The 24,714-nt window shown below is 43.0% G+C and overlaps 1 protein-coding gene across 1 annotated transcript in view; it reads right to left on the bottom strand.

The window, feature by feature from the left end:
* Nucleotides 1-24,714, bottom strand: part of LOC138481513 (cadherin-9-like) — a 1,092,027-nt gene that overhangs the window by 526,176 nt on the left and 541,137 nt on the right. The gene's annotated exons all lie outside the window — the stretch shown is intronic.

Here is a 24,714-nt window from a genome sequence, read left to right as displayed (position 1 = left end):
ATCCACTCCATTGATCAGCACACTGTCTTTAAGGTAGTGCTTGGTATTATCCGGAATCCTAGCATACGCCTCTGCGACTTTAGGCTCCCAGGAACCCAGGGACACTAAAACTACCTCAGCCTCTATTCCGCTGGGAAATGAGTCTGAGGAGAAGGATGCTCCTGTAATCTCTTCTTCCTCGTAGGAGGAGAAGGCCAGATTAGCGGAGTGGACCCCCAAAGGTCTAACCTTACAACGGGGATCCCCCTTCACATGGTCAGTTGCTCCACAAGAAAAACAAGCCCCATTGGGTCTGTTTACGTAGGGAGGCTTATTATAACCAGAGTTCTGTTTCGGAGGCGAACCTCCACTACCCTGTGAGTTCTCGTATGGCTTACCCTTATTTTTCTTTTTGTGGCCCTTATGGGAAGAAGATTTAGCAGATTCCCCACCCTCCATATCTTTGGACTTTTTCCCTTCCTCCTGCTTACCAGGATGAGTTTTGTCCTTATGGGACACTCGATGTGACACCCATAAGTCTGCTGCAATGGCCAGCTTCTTAGGATCTATCTCCTTCGAATCGGCCAAATGCTGCTTAAGCTCCGGGGAAGAAGAAGCAAAAATGTGTTCCAGCATGACCAGATTGATCATGCCTTCGAAGGTAGAAACCTTATAACCTTCAACCCAGCCAGTCAAGTTTTTCAGGGACTCAGCTACATACGACACCCAAGTACCACCTTCCTTTTTCTTATACTCTCTAAACCTTTTCAAGTATTGGGTCGGAGTCTTCCCAAACTTTAAAATGAGAGTCTGCTTCAACATTGCAAAATCAGCGCGCTCAGCCTTCGACATTTCCATAATGGCACTGCAACCAGAATGGGGCAGTCTGCTGAGTAACCATGCAATCTTATCCGCATTATCAACCTCTTGAACCTCGCATGCATACTCAAACGCATTTAACCAGTCCATAATGTCATTTCGTTCCTCATATACACTGAGCAGATCTTTTGGAAACCGTGGATGAGAGGAAGCCCCAGAACCATGTCCAGGACCCTTGGACCCATTTGCGAACTGAAGCTTGGCCAGTTCCAACTGGTGATCCCTGTCTTTTTGTTTTTCTGCCTGGTCGATTTTCAGTTTGGCTATGCTGAATTCAAGCTCCTGCTGCCTAAACCGCAGCTCTTGCTTCTTGAATTCAAGCATAGCCTCCCCATCAACACTGGCAGAGGAAACGTTAGACATTACATCCTCCCTGTCCTCGTGGTCGTGATGGATCAGTGCAGCGGCAGAACCGTCGGTTCTGCCAGTGAGAGCAGCCCCACCACCTTCTGCACTGTCCTCGGAAGTTATAGCGTCAAGCTGCGCTTCTTGCCACGCCACGATTCTCTGGATCATTTCCAATTTAGTGCCTTGAGAGGAAACCCCTCTCTCCGCACACATCTTCTTCAATGTTTCAGATTTCGAAGCATTTAAGGTTAATAAAGTATTCGTTTCCATACTGTCGATAGGACTATGGCCTTTTTAACGTTATATTCAATACTTTACTGCGTGTCCTGGTTGGAATAACCTGAAAACGCCTTAGCTCGTGCGCAACACTGGATACCTTCAGTCGTATCCCACCGCTGTACACCAATTTGTTAAGACGGATTTCTGAACTCTGTCCTGGTGGCGCAGAAGTTCAGAAGGCCAACCTAATTACTTGGAACAGGGTAACCTCTGGACAAGCCAGACCAATCAAGGTAGCGATCGCGGCGGTCAAGACTAGGTCTCAAGAGGGGTGAGGGTGACTGAAAGCCCACAGTGAGCACACAAAGCAAGAGCGCTTACAAACTACTCCAAACAGTTGTTTATATCAAAAATAGATACACATTTATTATAAGGCCTTGAAACTAATAACCACAGTAAAAGCAGCAATATACAACGATATTAAACCAACACATACACTATCCACCCAATATATATACAGAATACAGTTTCACAGCATTAGCAGCACGAAATATGTTATCCACCTGCAGGGGAAGGAAAACAGGCAGTGCGAACCAATGCGTGTGATATGTCCGCCTTCTGAGGCCCCTAACTAGATGGTAGTCCAATCCCTACGAAGAGTGGAGCCTAGCGCTCAAAAGTACCTGCACACGCCGGTGCCAATGGGCAGAAGGTGAAGCTCTTCGGAGGACGTTGCACAGCTCTGTAGGGTGCCCTAATGAAGGAGAACACGGTCCGCGACTCTAGCGCAGCCTCCACTGTGAGGCAGAAGCAGGGCGCGAGTACGGACAAGGGGAGCTGTATTTACAGCGGGGAAAAGCAAGGGGCACTGCAGGAGGGCGACCAGATCCTAGCTAATCTACTCACCGGTCCCCGAAGCAAGCAGGCCCGAGCTTCTCCTCGATAGATGTAGCTTCTGGCAGGTTCTGAAGAGCAGGGAACGTCTCGTCGTCGTGCAGAGTAAAAAGACGTCCCGATCGAAGAATCCTGCACAGTTTTGTCGCCACGGCAGGGCAACGGAACGGCCGGGTGTATTCAAGCCAAACGAGCACCGTTCACCTCTAGCTTAGGGTTGCTAAGCAAACGAAGCGTGTGAGCGTGCCCCGGACTCAGAATACCACCCAACCTGTCGGCGATTACAGAGCAGGACTCCTTAGTAAGCTGGTCAGTCAACTGGATGGCCCAGAGACACTTCCGAAGGCTTACGGCAGGAGTTGATGAAGGTGCCGGGAATAGCTGGTCCTGCTATTCCAATAGGTCGAAGCGCCAGTACAGGCCTTCTTGTTCGATCTTAGGTGGAAAGGGCTTCACCGGACGACAGCAATGAGGAGCAGAAGTTCTTCAGGGGGTCACCAGCGATTCCTCGGTCCAGCCTCGTGTTCGCAGGATACTTGGCTCCTGTATCCCTGGGTTCGTAAGAACTCAGGAGATCGACATGGTAGTGGTGTTTCCAGCTCCCTCTTATCCACGGTTCCCTTCGCGCCAAAACGGAGGGGAGCCAATGGGAGATCCGCTCATCAACACACATACCATACGTGGACCAATCACGGACCACATTGGTCCCAGGCATTCACACCACCCTAGACTCTCTGGCACCCAGGATGTGTATTGGGACCAGACAGCCCAGCCCACATCCTGGGGGCACTCAAACGACATGTAGAAGCCCGCGAAAGCAACCGTGTTTCGCGGGAAACTACATGCCCAAATAAGGAAGGCCCCGGGTCGCCTGACCCGGGGGAATGTAAAGGGAGCAAGACGGACAGTGGACGAGACAAAGGAGCCTCGTGGTCCGGCCATTTTGGGTAGCCGGGCCACCCTTTTGTGTTCGCGGCAAAAAGGTGCTCAGAACGGCAAAAGGAGCTCAAAATAAACCAAATGATCGCTGCCACCAGCCCAGTCCCTGAATGACTTGCACCGATCCAAAAACTATCCTACAAGAGTGTCTAGGGTCTGTAGAAGGCTAGAGACCCAAGAGAGCTGTAACTTAGCTTACAGTGCCCTCTTGTGTCGTGTTGCACTAAAATGGCGACACGATAAAAGAAACTACGGGAAACAGCGTTCCCCGGTACTGACTGTCTTAAGGGCATGTCAGTTTCCCCGTAAGAAAGGAGCGAAAGCCCAGAGGAGTACGGCAGAAGGCTGCACTTCTCTGGCAAAGTCAAGAAAACAGGTTGAAAACAATAGCAAAAAGTTTAGGGGTTGCCACATGGAAGGAAAGTTCCCTACAATAACGAAATCTTTCCTAACACTTCCAAACCCAGAAAAGGTTACAAAGGTCACGTATAGGGCACTTCATTTTGGAGTTCAAGATACCAGGTTCACAGGGCTGGAGATGTTGGTAGAAGGAAGCGTTAGTGTCCCGGGAGGAATTTGAGGAAACAGTATTCGAGGAACCATATTCTACTCCTTTCGGGAATTGATCTTTAGCCTACACAAGGGTCTATAGAGTCTCTAACACAAAGTGTTACCCTTATGTGTTGCTCATGCGCCCAAGTTGTTTTTACTCCATACAGATGGAGAAGGAAATAAGGTACCACACAAGATTTGTGTTTTGATTCACCAATATTTATATAGAAAACTGTTGCCCTTTAGTGATGACACGTGTTTCAACGTAACCAACGTCTTTCTCAAATCAGGGCCAATGTAACCGTCCTCTTAAATGTTCTCAAAAGCTTGAATCAGTCATGGGTTAAATCCCGTGTCCCTCTATTTCCTCAAAGTCGTCTGAAAGGACTGAAAGGGACGACTTTGAGGAAATAGAGGGACACGGGATTTAACCCATGACTGATTCAAGCTTTTGAGAACATTTAAGAGGACGGTTACATTGGCCCTGATTTGAGAAAGACGTTGGTTACGTTGAAACACGTGTCATCACTAAAGGGCAACAGTTTTCTATATAAATATTGGTGAATCAAAACACAAATCTTGTGTGGTACCTTATTTCCTTCTCCATCTGTATGGAGTAAAAACAACTTGGGCGCATGAGCAACACATAAGGGTAACACTTTGTGTTATGGTCTTTTCCTAGTGGAGTAGAGGAATCATAGGACTCCACGGTTACCCTAATTACACATGCGACCTTAACTGTATGAACACAAAAGATAAAAAGGGCGCAGAGTTCTTCGACATTAGTACCAAAAAATAGATTCCTCACTTTTTTGTTGTTTCTATAGAGTCTCAACAGCTCTGATAAGCATTCACAAGAGAGATGATGAAATCACCCTTTATATGGCTGAATCCTAGCAGGAGATCGGTGTATTTTCAAGCCTTCTGCTAGAAGCCTAAGATAGCAACTTTTTAATAAATGTTCTCCTGTCTTTTGCCGTCAGAACCAGAGGCCTGCATGTGCAGGTAGTAATGCAAAGTCCAGGAAGTGATGCAAGAGCATATCCAAAAGGACAGGGAGTTTGTTTTCCTGTCATTTGCCCCATAGCTAGACCTAATGCAACCCACATTCTCAGCTTGATCAAAGAGTCACCACTGTAACTGTTTTCATTCAAACTGCATAGCCCCGGCTAGCTGATTCATTGAAGAGTACCCTGCTCAGGCTTTCCCAGGAACAGACCCTCCTTACATGATGGTGGGGCTTTAAGTTCTCACTTTGACCTACCCAAGGATTCTTAAGTATACCTGATTAGCAAGTGCCCCAGTTCGGAAAAGATGGAAATTCATTCAGCAAATGCTCCTTTCAATCGATCAGCCAATGAATGGGGGGCAATAGGCACACAATCGTAATACTACATTCAAAGCCAGAGACAATTTCATCATCCTACCTATCTGTGGAAGAAACATGGTTTGTTATATGATTCCTCCTGCTTCCAATCTGTAGTATCCTGCCACCATATGCCATAGATAATCGGAAAATATCGTGTAAGGTAAGATTAAAACAAAACCTAAATACCTTATTTTGAGTGCTGTATGTACACAATGTTATTGAGAAAGCCAACACTCTGTGCAGTGTGTATACGACAACAGAACCCAACCACACAAGGAGTACAGTACATGAATTCAAGCCTTTTAGACGCACTCTTGGTGGGTCATGTTCCATCGAGTAGAGTGCAAAATGAAAGGGTAAAAGCAAGACGTATTGCGTTTACGCTTCAATCCAGCTCACGTCAGCACCTTTCCAAGGCATAGAAGGGATACACAGCAGTGTGTGCATCTCCACTGTGCTTCCCTGCATTGTTATGCAAGAGCACCGGGATTTATTCCTGCAAGAGATGCTCATGTAGGTGAAAAAAACAATTGATTCCAAAGAAATCTACCTGCAATATGCACCTGAAGAAATTCTAGCAACGATTAATTTGTTAGAGTGCATGTTTTAGGTGCAAAACAGTTCGTAAATGCGAAGAGTACAAATGGTTTACCCTTGTTTTACTCTTTAAATAACACTCTGGTCTCCACATGTTGAACATTCCAAGCAGGGTACCAAACAGAATGTAAGTGCTATTGTGGCAGTCCTCCTGCATGCAATTTGCACTTCTTTAAAAGGACCCCCTTGGAGGATTAGTTTACTGAGAGCAGAGTGGTAAATTAACATGTAAAAGCAATGTGTAATTGTTTGTATATCTTTGCTTTGCACTCCTTCTCATTGTCGTGCCGTTTCTAGCCATAGGAGAGGAAGAAAGCAAAGTTTGCCTCACTGCTATCCGTCCTCCTTCATCTTGGACGAGCGCATTTTACGCCTGCATGAGATTTTCATGTAGGTGTAAAACAAAGGGATTCCAATCGAAAACACATGTGAATAGCACCTGCCAATCAGCTGGCAGATTTTAAGGGAACCCATTAGTAAATACCGGAAAAGCATACGTAATTTGCAGATGGTGTTAACTTCCTTAAAAAGCGAGAGTACAATTTAAGAGTAAAGATTATTTTGGTTTTACTCTTCAGTTTTGCACTGTGCATTGCAAATAATTTAAAATGGCTGGCAGAGGACCCAGCATAACTTGTTAGGTCGTTTGGTCCCCTGCATGCAATGAGCATGTTATCTAAAATGCCCCCCTTTTGAGCCCTTGTGATAGTTAATTTGAAAGGTACAGAAGGAGAACAGAGGTGCAATAACTTCAAAGGGAGAGCACCATGCTTTCTAAATAGGAAGCAGGTATTCTGGAACAATAATGATAATCTGTATTTGCACTATTTCCATTTTGTCTGGCCAATTTATGTCACCATTACCCATGTCAATGGACCCTAATGCATCCAGGAATGTCAGGGATCAGTGTGCACCCCATTGGGACCCACAAGTGATACTGCAGGTTGCACTTGAATTTTAGAGACTAGTTTCCAACTCCGATAACACATTGAAGCAAATCATTGGTGAAGACTGTGGGGGAAAAAACGTGTAACTCCTGTTCAAACATGAATCTAGACACCATACATGGGTAGTCAAGAGGAGCATTTATAACCTGCTAGGTACCTATTGGGCATATCAACAGAAAAGTGGGGTTTTAACAGACCAGGAGGATCTATAGGGATTAGATCTCAGAAAGCGAAGGAAACCCTTCCTCATCACCCAAAACCAGCTTGAAATAGCCCGTGCTTTAACCGGATCCAAGCTAGACTATTGCAACTCCCTACTTTGCTGCACATCAGAAAAAAACCTACACACACTATGGTCAATTCAAAATAATGCGCTGTGAGCGGCGTTGGACATGATCACATCTCAGATGCTAGAAAGGATGCTCACTGGCTTCCGGTCAAAGACAGAATTAAGTTGAATACACTCTCTATCACCTACCGATGCATCTCCAATGGCGCACCCCAATATTTGGCTGAAAAAAATCAGAAAACACTCCTCAACCAGACTGGTGAGATTAGCCTTCAAATTCATCCTACAGCGCAAGATTCAACAGGAAAATAGCGGGTGCTAGCTTCCTTGCCCGGGTGCCTGCCCTCTGGTATGACCCCACACCCCCACCTGCATGATGAACCATCATACACCACCTTCACAAAACACCCCAAAACACATCACTTCAGCTAACTCTCTCCTGTCTGGGTTCCCTCCCCCTTCTTTCAACCTGCGTAACCAGCGCCTAGATGCCTTTGGGCTTTGTGCGCTCATTATAAATGTATAAAATGAATACAAATAAATAAGTAAATAAAGCAGAGATTATGGCAGTGAAATCAATAGGATACTGAGCCACGGTACTGTTTTAAAGAACTACTTTAAACTGATCAGAGGAGTCCATGAACCATTGCTGCCCACGAAAGGCGCCCTGTAGACCATGTTGTTACAAAGTATGGAGAAGGGAAGTTTAATGATAGTAAATCAGAAATATAATTATTTGTAATGATGACGCAGAACCCAAAATGAGTGCTCAGTAACTGAGTCAGAGTCAAGTCAACCTGAAAGCTATTTTTATGTACTGTTTACTGCTTCATGAATCTCTTTGTGGCAATTATTGTGCTTCCTGAAATAATACGTATCATTAAAATAAATAGGCATGAAAGTAACGAAGATAATTACATGAATCTCAGGATAAATAAAATACGTTAATTATCTACGGAGTAAATTCGAATTCCCAAACGATTTCTTTGCGGATGCCTCATTCAATGAGTCTAAATGCAACAGTGAACGCACGTTTCCTCAGAAACCACACAGAGCCATCAAGCCACACCAAGACAGACGTTCTGAACAATCTTTACCTAGCTGTGGTGTGACACTTTTTTAATTCTTAAAAGCATATTTCACTGAAGATTAAAATAAAAGCAATTTGGCAAGTTGCACTCTTATGGCCTGCAGCTGACACTAGGTGCCACAGGCTCACAAAGAAATACCAAAGAAAGCAAAGAAAGAAACAACAAATGAGGAGCAAAGAAAAAAGACTACACCTGAATAAATGTGTCAAATAATATGACCCAGCGCATTAGCAAGCTAGTCACCTGCGGATGGGACGTTTAGCAATGAGATTACATTAATGTTATCCAGAATGAGAGCTAAAGCTGAAGCTGCAATGCATTTCTGACCCCCATTGTCAGTCTGTAGTCACTCTGCCATCTCTCCTTCAACCATCTATTCAATGCAGCAGCTAACAGCTTTGGGACGCTGTGAAGAGAAACAAACTCACCGTGCAGAAGTGTAGAGGATGAAAGGGAAGGCCATACCAAAATGACAATAATGGCTAGCAAACTCTTAGCGTAATCCTTCTCACGGGCGGTTTATGCATCTGACCTTTAAGATTCATGGAAATTTGTGCGCCGAAAACGCAGATTTGCGCGCCTTTCTACCCGAAAATCCCCATACTTCAAACAGAGATTTTCGGGCAGAAAGGCGCGCAAATCTGCGTTTTCGGCGCACATAATTCCATGAATCAGCAAGACCTTTATCGCAGCACGTCCACTATCGCAGGACTGACGAGGATTAAACATGGTGCTATACCTAGGCATCAACAACAAGAGATATATGTGTGTACAGAGGAGCTTACATTGAGACATTACCATAAGAGAGGTTCCAGTCAAAACTATAAATATGAATTGTTTGGTGTTAACAAGGGTGCCTAGAAAGCAGCCAAAAAAGTCATGGAGCAGGAACTCCGGGTTTGCTCAAAGGGATTATTGCTTAACTTAAATGCACAATGGGCTACTTTTGTCCCTTTCTGTATTGTTTAGATTTGCAGAATCGTAGGCTACCCAGAAGCTCTTAATAACAGCATCAGACAGACAGGGATCTCACGCTTTGGCTTAAAAGGGTCTGTGAGTCATTGCCCGCATAACTTTGCCTATATTATCATGGTCCTCTTGCAGGAACAAAGACAAAAGAAAAGTGGCCTTTAAAGGCAACCCAAAAGCATGGCAACGCACAATAATGTTACTTACCTGTTTGAAATGCTGGCAGATACTTAGTAGACTGGCCTCCATTGGAGACGTGCAAATAATAGGAATTAGGACTTGATGGAGACTCTGGGGGATATTTATAATGAGAATACATAAAGTGTGGAGTTAAAAAAAAAGAGTGAACTTTAAACTTTTTTTTAACACCATGTGTAGATCGTTACTGCTCATCCCACCCCTGGGTGAAGCCTCAACGTGTAGGTACTTAGTTGAGGAGAATTGATGAGGAGTCCATTATCTTATGACTTTTGGGTAGTATGACTTGGATAAACAGAAACAGAAAATGTGTGAATTTTCTATTACTATGCGTAGTGTTGAGTGGTTGTGTGGTGAACTCATGCCTGATGTCACTGGTGGAACCTTTGTGTGCATGCTCTGTGTGGCATTTCTAAGAGTCTGGCATTAATACCTAATCCGGTGAGCCGGAGCGGGTGTTATCTGATTGTGACATTTAAAGAGTGTTCCCAGGCAGAAAACACCCGATGCAGCATGCCTGAGAGGGTGATAAGGGCATTAGCACTCCGGGTTACTAAAGCGGTAACCTGGGTGTTAAAAAAATAAATAAATAATATTTCATTCATTGTACGGGGCACTGCTCGTGTCCAGTGCAATGAATGAAAATACTGTCCCAAGAAGGCTGCCATGGATATGTAAGGCGAGGCTCCTTACGGAGTCCATCTTCCATGTCCTTGGTGGCCACGTATCGGAAGCAAAAGCCGGGCAGCGATGGCAAAGGGGCCGTCACCGCAAGAGAAAACAGGTAAGAGGCGGAAAGGGGGGGGACATAAAAAATGAAAGATAAGGGAGTATGGGGGAAAGATGCCAATGCACGCAGGGGAAGCAGCCTCCAGGTTCCATGGAATGAGGGCTGAGATTAGCAGTTCCAGCCCATGATCCAAGATTGGTTGCTCCCCCACCCCTGGTCCTAAGGTCAGTTGGAGAAGCATTCAGAGGGATAGAGTGACGACTTGCCTGGGTGGTGCTGCCGGTATGTTCCCTGTTCCCTATTGCCTACTTGTCAACTGCATGCAATTAAGAGGAACATACAATAAAGAGGACTTACCTTGAACCCACCTGGTGCCAATATGTCCATCTTTCAAGTACAACATTTGCTACGAGTGGAGAAAGAACGTACCTGTACTGCAACTGCTGCGGGCGATTGCAGAGGCTGCAATACCACCCACTACTTGTGCTCTTCTGTTCATGAGCCTGCTGCATTCTTTTTCTGTTGTCTAGGCCATTGGTCGCCATAAGAAGGTAGGCGGCCAGGAACAAGCAGGCACTGGTGTAGTGGGCGGACCCTATCAGGCACTGCTGTGGTTTTCAGCTGGTAGTGAGGGGCTCTGGGCCACACCTTGTGAGTGCGGTTCCAGCAGCAACCCTGAAATTAGGAAGGAGCTGCAGTAGTGACTATTGCAAGCGGTGCAAGGGAGACGCCCACAAGGAATAGCCACCGGGGTCTCAGGGAGAGCCGCACTGAGACTGAGCTTGCCGGGAGGCACGATAGGCTAATTAGAGGCTTCTCGTTTGAATCCTGCAGCAAAGGAGGTTTGACATCAGGAGCTACTTTCCCTATGATGATGACATCGTCAGAGTGACAAATGGCTGAGCATGTCAATCTGTCATCACATGATCAGGATGGCTGTTGATTCTACAGCTACATACGTGACTGAAAGTCATTTGAGCCTGAAGGGAGGAGGCGGTGTGTGTCAGAATGCCGACAATGAAAATGAATGCCAGTAAAGAAGGTCATCTGGTGTTTCATCAGTGGGCTGGCAAAGAGGGGCATCCAGAAGTTCAATGCTTGAAGTATGGTGTTTTGGCATCTGGGCAAAGCAGGTGTCCAGGTGGAGATCAGGATGCTTCATTTGTTTCCCAGAGGTACTGTGATATTGGTCCGAGATATGCCATAGCTGTCCAGAGATTCACCGTCCAACAGAAGGAGAAAAATGATGCTCCAGGTCGGCTTTTGCAAAGACCTTGCCCTAATTGCCATGTTTTTAAATGCCTCAGAGAGGATTTCCTTGAGTTTTGCAGTTATCCAGTTTTCAGTCAAGATGATACCAGTTAACCCAGAGAGGAGTAGAGTGTTTTAGGGATATGTTCTTTGTGTCCAGTAGTATTTAAACAAGATATATAGTGTACACAATGTCACTGTTATCTACTGGGTGGTACAATTTCAGATGTTACATGTTATTACTTGTGTCTAAGCGAGCATGGAATTTTATGTGTGTGGTGAATTGGTGATGACTTAGCACCATTTCTATGTAACACTGTCATTTATGGCAGATATCAATCACACTTTAAACAAACGGTTTTGCTGTAGTCTGAGCCACACCTGTGACCCGCTGAGCTATGGGTGGCAAATTAATGTGTTTTTGTGAGTGCCCGCTGGGGTATGGATGGGAAAAGAGAAGAACTGGTTGTGTGAATTGCACCTGTGACCCATTGAGGTATGGATGTCAAGAACATTTGTTTTGTGAATTGCACCTGTGATCTGCTGTGTGGTATGGGTGGCCGATTTTGTGTATTGCTCTTGATGCACTGTTTCATGGGTATTTGTTTTTGGTGGTCTATGACTTTGACCTGTTGAGGAATGCTTGGCATAGCTGTTATAGAAGTGGCTGCCTGCCGGACGGGGAGTCATGCGGCTTTATTAGTGTCTGATGTTTTTGCAGAATCATTCATTAGGTAACGTAGCCTGTAATTGTTCTTTTTGATATGGCAAGGTGCCTTTCTCAAGGTAAATGTGAATTAGGTTTGAAATTACCACATCATTCTGGAGCAAGGAAAATACAACATAGATTGTAGCTGTTGAAATTACGGGGATGTCAAGCTAGTAGTTGGAATTCTGATTATTTCCATTCTCATTCAATCTATGTTGGAAATGAGTGAGTATTGCACAGGTGTGCGTGGGATGTTTGATAACTATTAGAGGGGTTTCCTAGAACCTTGGAAGCTCATTCTTTGCAAGCCAGGAGGTGACGATAAAGAGTACTGGGCACAGTGGCATCCTTGTTTGGACAAACGTTTAGGATGTGAGAGCCCAGCAATAAACATTAATCAGGGTGCGGGGGGAGAGAGGCCAGGGAAAACCCTCCCTCAGCTACCACAAAGAGGTCTGATCATGTGAATATTCTGGTTGAATATTGCACGGTGTGGACCCAAGTTTATGGACTCGGACTGGGTATCATTTATTGAGAGATACCAGATTCTTCTATTTCAAGAGAACTGGTTGGTGAAACCAATCCACCAGCAGGTGGTGCTCTCTTTTCTTTGTTGCAGCCATGAAAGGCAGCAGTAGAGGGCGTCTTTCTTATGGGCTTTTTGTCTATGTGGCGGCGGATATTATCTGGCAAGCGACACAGTCAAATTAATCCAACAGTGATAACACCTTTGTGATTCTGAGGGTTAAAAAGGCCCAAAGTTTAGGGCTGATTAACTTTTACAACCATAAAAGAGGGAGGGGTTCGACAGATTTGCTGGTCGCACTTTAGTATTCATTGCTCTGCAACAATGTGGGCCTTTGGGCAAATTCAACTATTATCGTAGGGGGTGTTTTCTATAGGCATCTGGTTACTGGAAAAATGTTGTTATGTTGGGTGAAGAAGAAAGAGTCTACTCTGTCCCTTCTCAACCTCCCTGGTTTATTTGTCCTCTTCTGGTAAAGCTCTGTATTTTAGGGAGATCCTGACTAAATTAGGTTACAAAGCTGTAAATGGCATGTTTCATTCACCTTCAGGTGGAATCACACATTTGATAATGGTATATTCCAGAGTATTATTGATTATTCACTCATACCAATGACGTGGTGGGGGTGCATTCTTGATTTTAATATCCCGAAAAGAGCCCGTCATTTTGATAGGGGCAGGGCTAGAGGGCCTGCAGTGTAATTCCATTTCTCATTCAGCTGCATTCACTGTGAGACATAAGCCAAGGTTGAGAAGCCGGAACCACAGTCATGATAAATAACTTGCTGTGAGAGTTATTAATGGCCCCAGGTCAAGACCATATGATTTGCATACATAGCAAATCCAATGCCATGGCCATTGTTAAGGCCGTTTACATTTTGATCAGGGTTTGCCAGGACATTTTCAGACATTTGACCACTAGCAGGAGGGCTGGTTGTCATTACCATAAATCCTGGTTGTCTGACACCTGGATGGAAAAGAAAAAAATGCTTCTTGGTGCATTTAATTGGGAAGCCCTGTGTGAGGACTCCAACATCTCAGATTCCAAAGCATTCTGGAGATGTGTGTCCATGAACACTGGAGGCTTGGACGCAGGGTCTGACTCAGCTTCAGGGGTAAGCATAGCAGAGGGGATTTGGTTAAATCACTATAAAGAACTGTTTGGTATAATTGACAGAGTACAGAATAGTGATCTCTTTCTAGGACAGGTAAAAACAGAGGAGCATGTAGACGTGGGACACTGATGGAAGTCACCTCCGGTTTCCAGGGACAAAAAATATTTAGTTCTCTGGGGATTGACGGAGAGCCAGACAATTTATTTTGTTCTTTGCAGATGTGTGGGCCTGCTTTCTGACTCAGGTGTTCAAATAACAAGACAAATTGAATCCCTGACAATTGCGAAATAGGAACCATTGTCCCGACATTTAAAAAAGGTGTTAAAAGTCTTCTTTCCTCCTATAGACCTGTAACTTTGCTGGATGGGACTTCCAAGCTGTACTCTGGCATCATTTTGGAGTGACTGGAAGACTGGCTTAATGCAAATAACATCTTTCCACAAACCCAATCAGCCGTTTGCCTAGGGACTGGAGCGATACACCAGTGCCTTAATCTTTATTTCATTTTGGCAAAACACATATGGGTTTTGGACTCTCCTCTGTATTTGGCCTTTATGGACCTCAGTTTGGCTTTTGACCATGTGGATAGGAGACTACTGTGGTATTCGCTGAGTGAAATTGGAGTCTCAGGCCCCCTAATGTACTTGTTGGAGTCACTGCATGAGAATACTAGGAAACGTGTACACTGTGGTCAGGATAAAGATCTCTCTGAATGATTGGATATTAAAAAGGGGGTCCTTGCCCCATTTATTTTTAATTTGTATGTTAATAGACATGCATTCCTCCTTGAGTCCTATACCAATATTGAAGTCCCAAAGTGCAGTGCCAGGAGACTTCCAGTGTTCAGCTATGCTGATCACACAGTTCTCCAGGGAAAGACACCTAGATATCTTCAGGCATTGATTATTGAGTATGCCAAATATATGAGCACTGGGACAACATTTTACATAAAGCATGGCGGAGTCCAGCTCTATTGTTGTTCACTGCGGATGGTGATGTTTCGCTGTTTGAGAATGAAAGAACATTTTCTGTTGTAAAAATAGCCGGGAAAGGGTTAGCCTGACTGCATATAATTAAGCTCATCTCTAAGCCCATATTACTGAGGTGGTTGATGTTGGATGTAACTGTGGGAGCAGTTGCCTGATGCTGACACAATCTTTATACATCGTGTGTCCTTAATCCGTGATTTTTGTGTATTTTAAGCTGGTCTTTACATATGAAATATGTACCTGATCAATTTGATAATTAAGGGAGTTGATGCAGGTACAATATGATAGTGTTTATATGAACTCTGTGTCCTATGACATGTGATAACTGTATTGTATTGTATTGTACTTGTCATTTGTATAGCGCAAACTTTACAATTATCATAGTTGTGAATGCACTGTTAGTAGGAACGCACTTGCGGGACCGAAGTCCAGAGTGTTAGTTGTCCTGTGGTACAATGTATGATGCGTGTCTACATTTGGCCAAAAAGCCTTAGCAATGCTGGCCACTCTGCGGTACAAACGCAACCAATGTAGTCAGGCATGTGGATGGGTGCTGAGAAGAATAGGGGTGGCGGCAGCGCCGTGGCCGTTTTGAAGACGTAACAATCCAAAATAAATATTTGTGATTTGATGAATATTCTGCACATCTTATTAGTATTTAGAGGCTGCTTCACAATCTGCATCAGAGATTTGTGAAAATTGCATTGCCAGCCATCTGTACTAGTTTTGTGAAGGGATACCTCAGTAAAATTATGTGTCACCTAAAAATAAGTATACACTCAACATGTTCTCATATCTGCAAACAAATTCCTTGTACTGCTCACTTTAAGCCTACATGTTAATGGTGTAACTCTAGTGTGAGAAGTTTGAAAGTTAATATACGGCCTGACAGATTATTGCTAAATGTGAAGAAAGTGGATATATGTATGGGTGACCTATTTCACAACATTATAAAACATGTTTTAATTGGGTCAAATATGTATTGCTTGAATTAAGGCTGAGTTGGATCACATTTTCAAGCTAGACCAACATAAAATGAACAAATATTTCCCTCATTTGTGAATTGGGCAGGACATACATTTTGTCTTCCAATTTCAACTAGATTCTCTTTTCAACTTTGGTGAATTGCAATTTAGGGCTTGAATTAATTCATCCTTTTATCGGTTTAATTTTTTCAATGAAATCAAACAAACTGTAAAATCACAATCACGCATTTTTCACCCACAGCATTCTCGTCGAATGTGTATGTTATGCTCATATACTTACAAAAAATAAAATCAATCGTGTAGTGTAAAACAAATCTGCACAACCCTGGCCTCGTGTTGGAAAGAGATAGCTCCCTGTGTAGAGTGAATCCAAAACTGTTTAATTCATGATTCAGGGAAAATGTCTTTCATCTAAAAATAAATCTAAGCAATTATATTTCACAGGACCACTATCATATACAGCCCTTTCATAAAGGCTATGGATTCTTTCTAGGTAAGTAATACATCTCCAAACTCCCGCAATTGCTCCAGCAGCTAAGGGTTCCATCCTACATTGAACATACAATCGTTTTTTAAATTAATTTATAAATAGATTGCATAAATGTCTCCTCTTTGCAGATGGGTGCACATTATTATTAACAAGTTCCTCCAGTCCATTAAACCTCTTACAATGTTCATCATCAGTGATATAACTTATTACATTTAAACTATCCTTAAGTGATTTTTTAAAATAGTTTCTTGCCATCCCTTCAACTTAATCCAGATTAAATCCTAATCTCTAAATTCTCCACATCCATGCATTGCAAATTCAACCCTGACTCTCTTCTCCCTACATTCTTCATTCCTTTATTGTGACCCACATTATTGTATTTATTGCAACCCAGTGAAGAGCACCTAAAGACTGGATTATCCCTGCTACTCTTTTATGGAGCCCGGGTGGATGAAAGGCTGAGTTATCAATGCTGGGATTTGAAGCTGCGTCCTGCTGATTAAACACAGATCACAGCAACATGCGTCTAACCTACTGAGCCATCTTATCGGCTAAATGTCATTATTGTGTGGTTTATCATTTAGCTCTTAATGTAAAGTGTTTACATTAGGTTATGTTATGTGGCATTTGTATGATGCATACTGTCACAAGTATGGCCTCAAATTGCTGTGGGCTGAACACCCTTGGAGGACTAAAGTCCGAGATGTGAGCTTTGATGGAGGATTCTAGAATGTGTGTGTGCATTTTTGTCAGCACAAAGGTATGCGGGAATGGCTAAGTCCTTGATAGCTACCCATGGAGTTGTGGATAGTGGATGTGTGTTGCGATGGATTGTCAGGAGAGTATGCAAGTCATGGAGACTGATTATACGTACATCTGAACCAGATTTCTTCCTGGGACTCAGCTGCATTCTGTTGGCAGTGATGATCTAAGATGTGAAGCCGACTAGTGATTAATGCAGACCAGCAGGTGTACCTATGCTTTGCACAGTAATTCCTAGGGCTGGAACATGTAATTTAGAAGTGCTACACCCGTACATGTATGGCTGAAACACGTAAGCTTCAAACTGTTGAGGTGCAATGCAAGAATCAACTTCATTTTGGAATTAAGTTCCTATAATTATCATGAAAGATGTGCCACAATGTGACGGACAATGTCATTGCGGACACTAGTGAAGGGACATGCAACATTTCCTGTCACCCGCATGACTACAAAAACACTGTTTTGTGTCAACCATATAACTTCAAAAGTGAGTGCCCCTAATGCCAGCTAGAATACTGATAGTGTGGAAAGTTTAGGGACAATAAACTGTTGATGTTTTCATGAACTGCTATCCTTCAGGAACCTTTAATGTAGGACTACGACAGAACTACAGCGCGAAGAGCCATATTGAACCGGTTAGCATTGCAGACTGCTTACATTTTTTTTTACATTTATTTTTACCAAAAATGTAAATTTCATACTTTTTATATTGTCTACACCATGGAACCTATCCAAATGCCAAATTTCTGATTGTTAGCATGTTGGGAATTATGCTGAACGTTTCAAAAAAACAAACACACATATCGACACATTTCCTTTGTGTATATATACATATATGCAGATGTATGCGGGTGGGTTGCGGTGCCCCGGAACAGACATATGGCTACCTTCCATTATGATGGAGTGCTATGCATATCAGTGAATCAAACCTGATATCTAGTTACCGTGAGGTTATGCAGATCTGTTCATATGTTTTACTGGAAACCTTTCTGCGTGTTCTAGGTAACACCTTGTTTACACCGGTGACTCATCAGGTGCCCCTTCCTTCATGGCCAGGGGATGGTAGTTCACACCAGAGCTGAACTAGGTCAGTCAAGATGCAGCAGGGAAGTACCAGGTCTTGAGAGCCTTTGTGAAAGGAAGGCGATCCTGAATGTGACAGATGCTAAATGGAATCGAGTTCTAGATGGTGGGAGCTTGGGCTAAGAAAGATGATCCCTCTATTGTGGATGATTATGCGGTTGCGATGACAAGGAGGTGAGCTATTCTGGGTGTCAGGTTTCTGGTGGGCATCTAGGGTGTGGATTTGTATTGTAGATATTCTGGTCCTGTGTTGTGCGCTGCTCAGTGGGTGATGCACATTGCCCTGAAGGTTGATCGTTGCCTGATTGGCAACCAATGAAGAACACAGAGGGTGGGTGCGATGTGTTCTCTAGGGCCCAGGGCAAGAAGGAGCCTTGCTGAAGTGTTTTGTACCCATTGGAATTTCTGAGTTGTGATGCAGGTGGCCCCCAGGTACAGGGTATTGACATCGTTGGTGGCTAATAAAGTAACATAGTATTTAAAATCTCCCTTAATTTGAATAGCTAGATAGGCCACTCTTATTTCCCAGGATCTCCCATATTGAACAAGTGGGAAATCTGTGAGATAAACCTAAAAAGATAGACATCATATGGTATTAATGTAGTCACCACTGAAATAATGAGTTTTTAATATGAAGGTACAGATCTGACATGTAGTTGTATTAGCATTGATGTGTTATTACCATTATCGTTTTGTCATTCCTGAGCTGGGTTTGTATATGGGTGCATGCAACTATGTTAGTTTGTCAGTTAAACACATTCTGTGAATTCCAGACTGTGCTAAATGTAATGAATCAGAAATCTGATTCTATTTTATATGTTCCACCCAAACACTGTCAATGACTACAGCAACCAAGTACAAATAATTGAGTGCTCAAACCTATGTATGCACACGCATGCCTGTATTCAATGTTTAATTCTTGAATATCTCAGAATTTCTAGCAGATTGAGAACTAAAACCATAGCTTTTTCAGGAGAAAATGCCAGTGTGAAATATCACACCAGTGCACGATTTTGAAGATGATTATTTATAGAAGTAAACATGAACTGTATTTTCCTCTGATTCATTTTTCTTGAGCATCTCTTCTAGAAAGGTCCAATAGAGCTGCATAGAAAACAGCCTAAACGCAAAAGTGGATAATTACACTGATTTGAATTGATGTGGTGTCTTCAGTTTGCCAATCCTCATGTATTCAAACGTACATGATGTGAATACAACTTTTTCCACATTGTGTTCCCTAGAAAAACTGTTATAGAAAAGTTAATTTAAAATGGACCCCTATGCACTTTGCAAAGTCAATGAAGCATATGGTGCTCTGATGAGGAAAGTTTGGTCATAAAAGTTAATACTGCCTGGGGGAAGTTCTATTTTAACCACCAATTAGAGGCAATCTATAAAAAAGTTTTCTAAATTTAATTTTAACAGAGCTTTCCCAATTACCGGCTTTCCTTTGCTTAATTCTAGGACTAACTCTGCAGATTCGTCAGTGAAGTACAGGCACTGTATTTAACTATCATTTATCATAGTGTATAATATTTTGCAAAAGTGAAGCTACATTTGCAGCAACACATTTAAAAACCATAGAATTTTGCCACTAGTGGGCGGCTATGCAACCATGAATGGTACCGGCAAAATGCATGGCGCATGCCGACACACATGACATCACAGATGATATCAAACATGGCACCATTGAAGAGATCTCTGAGGAGATCCCGTGTGACATTCAAAGACTGTAGCGATCCTGACAGAACTGTAAATAGGTGGTTGATAAACTGCCTCATGAGAGTAAGCTATACCATCATCTCCATTCAAATAAAGATTGTTCACTGAATTTGAAAGGTCTTTGAAAGTCAGGCTGGTTCATAGTGTTACTGCAATTAACGTTGCTTATTAGGGAGCCCTTTGACTACAAGCAGTACCTTAACCGTAACATCCCTTTAGCATAGTGGTTTCCCTGCATTTGCATGATTTTTAAAGCATAGGCTGAACCATAACATCCCTTTAACACAGTTTATGTTTTAAAGAATTCCAAAGTTTACGTTTTTTCAATGGATTTCAAAGGTTATTATATTCGAAGGTGTTTCATGATGGCCCTATGTTCTCATTTAACAGATGCATCTTTTATAATGCATATTGATGTGTGTCAGTATGATAAATCCATGCTTGGGGCTCAGGTTTGGGTGGTTTGTCCTACGGAATCGTATTTGGACATGCCACAGTCCATGATAAACCAGGTGAAGCGGCCTCTGAAGCCTGGGAATAAGTAAACGTGCTCTACATTAAAAAGAGAACAACAAGCTCAAAAGAAACACTACATTTGCAAAAACATATTTTGGGACCAGACAATGCTACTTGCGAAGGTTTGGACACAATCCATCCAGTGTTTTTTTCAGTAGATGAGAGCAAAATTGCCCCCTCTGAAAATGAATGGGAAATTCAACGTTTAACACAACACGTTATGTTGGGCCCTGTAAACAGAACTTTCCAAAACTTTCCAAAATGATTCAGTGGTGTGTGCACGTTTTCCAGGTTTCAAACGCATTGGGATTGCAATTGTAAGTATTTATTTATACAGCGCTTATACGCAGGCGGAGTGCTTCAAAGCACATCATTTGAAGGGAACCCAGGTTATAAACATCTCAGCACTCAATGATGTTAAAGCTAAAACATAATATTCTGTTCTCTGCTATGAGAAATATGCATAGTCAGCTTCCAGGGGATGCAGCATATTTCAAAGTGGTAATACATGTTCTTAAGTGAAGTCCAGTCTTTGAATGTAACAATTATTTATTATGGTATACCTAAAGGGCTTTTGTTAAATCGCTTTCCTAAGTCGACCTATAACTGTTGCTTTATAACTAATGTTATCAAGAATGCCATTCTTTTAGGTTTGAAGCACACGGCGCACACAGGCTAGTAGGACAAGTTAAACACAGTTGTTCGATTGGTTCAACATTTTGAAGGTGTAGAGTAGGATGAATGAAAGCACTGTATTTACATCAGAAACATGCCCTCCCCATTCCCCTATTTTTAAGACCATGTGTGTCTTAAACAAGAAAAAAAGGTCATTGCTACTACAAGATTAAATCAGAACAATGTTTGCATTGAACATGTATACCTTTAATTTTGACTTACGAGATATTGAATAGTACCAATTTAGTAATTTAGCTGTATTTATGATTTACAACAATACCTACGTTTTCCCTATACAATTACTCGATTTGAAGTCAAGAAGTGAAGCACTTTGAAGAAAAGAATACTGGCACGGCATGAATAAGTAAATATTGAAGATGACTATCGCTTTCGAAATATATCAGATGGCCATGTTTGGAGGTTGGTTCAGAGACAGATCTGAGGAGACAGCATTGCAGTGGTTCTCTGTTAGTTTGTTGGAAGTAATCACTTGTCATGTTTTGTTGAAATTAAGGAAACTGCACCTTCATTTTTTAGGAATAAGTGGAGCAAGGTATTTACAGTTATTGTACGCCAGTGCGCAAAGTATATGCATTTAAAAATGTTCATTGTGTGCCGCTTATGTTTCCTTTTCGTGCTCTCCATCTCTCTCTCTCTCTCTCTCTCTCTCTCTCTCTCTCTCTCTCTCTCTCTCTCTCTCTCTCTCTCTTATTTCTTAATATTGCATGTTTGTGATTATTTGGGGCTATTGCAGAATGCATGTTTGTTAATCACATAAATGCGACCTTCTGCCACTATTTCGAATCAATTCACTGAAATATAGATTTCCTGAAGAAAATCCTGTGAGGAAAATAGAAGTTGCCATGAAAGAAAATGTTCGCATGACTCAAAACAAGTGGTGAGGTATTCACAGCACCAAGCTGTACCACCAGGGAAGGTTGTGCACTGTCATATTTATGCATGGCGGGTGACATATGCATTCCAATTGTGGCCTGGTGTGGCGTTTTTAGTGTTTTCATGGGTGATGTGATTTGATGTTGATTGGGTGATGGTCACCATCACTGAAGATGTGAGCTGTCCCACATATGTGTGAATGTCTCCTTGATCAGCTATGCATGTGCCTGGTGAGAATCCCCACATGCTGCAGGCCATCATCAGCAGGCCTGCCGACTCTTCAGATGATGCTGCTGAATTTGATGTGGAGGACATACTGAGGGGCATGGTGGAGTATCCACCACTGAGGAGGCTGGATGCCACAGAGCTCCTTGAGTTTCTTGAGGCTGCAGAGTTTGTGGCAGAGAGCCAAGAGACACTGGACCTGGCAGTGAGCAGCCCTGCATCAATGGTAGGTTCATTGTCTGCAACTTTGCCTTCTCCAATCATGGAGCCAGCAGCTGAAGCTGGGGTCAATCAGAGGATTGTAGACTGCCAGCCAATGACAGTGCACACACTGCAATGGGCCCGGGCTTCAGCCTCCCATCTTGGTAGGGCCTGCACACGTGGTTGACTTGTGCCTGCCAGACACTCAGAGTGGGAGGAGCAGTTGCTGCATTCAATTGTGCAATGGGGCTAGTTCCTGCAGTCGATGGCCAGGGACCTCCATCACCTGGCAGAAAAGGCCATCTCCTCAAATGCTACACACACTGCCTATCATGGCGGGAGAAAAGAGAGGACATGCAACAAAAGAAGCAGGCAATGAAGGTTTGGCTTTGAGACAATCCTTGCATGATGAGTTGTTGGCCTTGAGGGACTGCCAGCGGCAGGACATGGACACCTGGCGGGAAACACTGCATGTGGAGATGTTGACCTCAGGGGAATCCCAACATCAAGACATGAAATCCCAGAGTAAATGCCTGCAGGTGGAGATGTTGGGCTTAAGGGAATCCCGCAGTCATGATACCAGCTGATACCAGGTTATTTGCCCACTCCCTGGCCAGGTCTATGATGATATGGGGAGAGAAGCAGTATCTTCCATTCACCTCCTAATCTGGCATCCCGAAAAATGCTGTACCAGGGTGGAATATTCTGAGCCTCCTCCTCATCCTTCTATGTAATAGTATCAGTGCTAGCAATGCAGGATCTAGCATTGTGGCAACCTATGTTCATTGGGGTTGCATAACACTTTTAAACATGAGCTTTCATTGGATTTTGTGCTATGAGACGTGTAACAGATGGCGGTAAGATCACAAGATGTGCCTTCTCCTTTGGAATTCTGACAATTGTGCGATAGTTTCTGTGAATAGGATTTCCTTGGCGCTTGATGGGCGTGTTTTTGTTTGCACAGTGCCTCCCTCCCCATGCCTATGTTCTTCCTCGTCTGCCTTCAATTGGAATTTAGCATGTCGTGGTTCCTATTTAGATCTTTGCTATGTAACTCCTGGTCCACAAGCAATAGCATGTTGCACTTGTTGTAGTGGTGGTCTAACTGGTAAAATGTGCTGGTACAATTTTCTCGGTGCAAACCATAGGAGGTTGGCTTTTATTGAGGGACAGTATATTGCATTTCTGTAAGTGGAATTTTGTTACAGACCAAGGTAATTGACAATAGCGCTCTGAAACACTTGTGTACGAGTGTGATAAAAATAAAATTTCAATCATATCATACCATCGGTTTTAGTGTTGCTTCTTGGTATGTAAGATCGCCCTATAGATGCACTACCAAAGTGAGTACACACTGCAGATGTAGGGCCTGATTTGCACAAACGTTTTAGAATGGTGCAATCCCATTGGAAAACCTTTTGTAAATCAGGCCCATAGTCACCTGAAATTGTTAATGGAGCAACAGGGTACTGAATGCAGGTCCCTAGACTTGCACAGATGGGCAACACTATCAACAATGATACAATCTATGAATTTCTCAATCCAATCCAAATAATATTAGAAAGAGGCAGAGAACATGCAAATAAATATGTGAGTGCTGGGGCCTGGATCTGGACAAAAGCATCACAGATGTGTTAAGGTAATACCAATGTACAAAGATGCTACTTGGTTTTAACCCTTGTCTTCATACTGCAAATGACCAATTGTTGATTTATTGCATTACTGTAAAGAATTTCAGAACTACAGCTTCGATACTTTGAAATACAAGTGTTCCTACCGACAGTGGAATCTGATTACCTGTTCCTCAAGTAGGACGCATGCATGTGATCTAAAGAGTCTGCAAGAGCACTTTTAAAACTTGCACTGTAACAGCAAGGGAAAGCTGTACTTGTGAGCCAGCGTTAAACCCTTAAAAGTACTTCTGAATACCAAAGCTCTAGAAAGCAGTGAAACCACATCAGACAAAAGCCAACAGACATCTATTTTATACATCTGAGTTTATGGAAACCATAACATTATAAGAGAGCAACATGGCAGAAAGGGAAACGCATTCCCCAAGACAAAAGATAGCTAAAACCAGGCTATTACAAAATAAGCAACATTGCCAATTGCAGACAAAAAGCCATTGAAAGATTTATAGACAGTGGCAAGTGTTGCTCATGTTATCCGACCTGTGGTGAAAGTTGCTGTGAACTCACTTTATCCAAGTCAAGGAAGGGAAGTAAAAGATTATTTTCCTATCAACCATTGATAACTTGTGTAGTGGGGAAACAAGAGTGTCACAACGGCTGCCCTTCTGAGACAGATATATCTGGAGGGAGAGGAGCATTAGTGTAAGTAAGTGTCACAAAGCACTAACATAAGTCTTGGATCCCCTAATGTTGGAGGTTTTGAAGCTGCAATTTGGTGAACAACTTGAAGTTGTGGTAAAACATTAATCAGATAATATTCAACACCAAAAGCAATAGTGGTTGTGAATTGCTGTTCAGGCAGGGGAGGAAACCTGAACTTCAAACTATTGAAGAAGTGGGCCTGGCGTGGGAGTACACCAGGTGGAAGTTGAATAAGTTC

The sequence above is a fragment of the Ambystoma mexicanum genome, chromosome 5p (assembly GCF_040938575.1).
Source record: "Ambystoma mexicanum isolate Mex_15411 chromosome 5p, UKY_AmexF1_1, whole genome shotgun sequence".
In the NCBI taxonomy this organism is placed as follows: domain Eukaryota; kingdom Metazoa; phylum Chordata; class Amphibia; order Caudata; family Ambystomatidae; genus Ambystoma; species Ambystoma mexicanum.
This window is presented reverse-complemented; position numbering and strand designations above follow the sequence as displayed.